At 48.9% G+C, this 910-nt stretch overlaps 1 protein-coding gene across 1 annotated transcript in view; it reads left to right on the top strand.

The window, feature by feature from the left end:
- The first annotated feature begins 425 nt into the window (after positions 1-425).
- Positions 426-910, top strand: part of ALKBH6 (alkB homolog 6) — a 19,233-nt gene continuing 18,748 nt past the window's right edge. Inside the window, exon 1 of the mRNA XM_044667465.1 lies at positions 426-690. The gene's annotated coding sequence lies outside the window, so the exon portion shown is untranslated. The remainder of the gene's footprint in view (positions 691-910) is intronic.

Genomic DNA, 910 nt, shown 5'->3' with positions numbered 1-910 from the left:
ACATCATCACCATCTGGCAGTTACCCAGGGCTTTGTTTATTTAACTTTTTACATTTTCATTTTATCTTCATAATAAGGTACTATGAGTAATAGCATGATCCCCATTTTACAAATTTTACAGATTTAAGGCGTTCCCTTTACATCAGTATACTAACCAGAAGGCTACCAGTAGAGCCACGTGAAGTGATGTAAGATGATGTGCCTGTTTTTTTTAGCCAGTAACGATTTCTTATTGGTCTTCGGGCTTGAAGCATCGTCCCGTGAAGAGGAAGGGGGTAGGTACAAGCATGGAGATTGGCCAAGATCTGAACAAAGCCCGCCTCCGCTTTTTTCTCAGTGATTGCCTGGAGAGTCTAAGAGGCGAGAGGGACGCGTTTGGGTCCCTTAGGATTGGACAATTCTAAGATAAACCCCGCCTCCCAAATTTCCTATTGGTCAGACTATATGAAATACTTTGTCTTGGGGAGAGAGAGTCGAGAAGGCGGGGGAGGGGGGAGGGTCCGTTAGTATACAGGCAGATGATTGGGCAAGATATGCGCCCGAGAACCGTCCATTGGAAAGAACAGATGTCTGTCACAGAGTCCGGAAGTCGCTGAGGCAGTGGTCGAGACCACTGCGATAGCAACGCGAGGGGTGAAAATAGATTCGAGGCTGAGGGTCGAACCAGGCTGGGCCGCTGGCCAAGGGAGGGTGAGACCCAAAAGGGATGGAGGTTTGGAGGCGTAGGTTCAGGGAACAGATTAATCTTTGGGATCAATAAATGAACTCGTCCCAGAGGAGGAGGGAGGGAAGTGAGTTGGTTCAAGATTTGGTAGAGAACGTAGTGGAATGGCCCAGAGTAGGGGGGGGCCGGTATGTGGACGAATGGTTTGGTCCGTGATGGGGGTGACGGCGAAAATGGTTTCGTCCA

The sequence above is a fragment of the Gracilinanus agilis genome, chromosome 3 (genome assembly GCF_016433145.1).
Source record: "Gracilinanus agilis isolate LMUSP501 chromosome 3, AgileGrace, whole genome shotgun sequence".
NCBI lineage: Eukaryota > Metazoa > Chordata > Mammalia > Didelphimorphia > Didelphidae > Gracilinanus > Gracilinanus agilis.
Note: the sequence above shows the minus strand (reverse complement) of the source record. Positions and strands in the feature narration are given on the sequence as shown.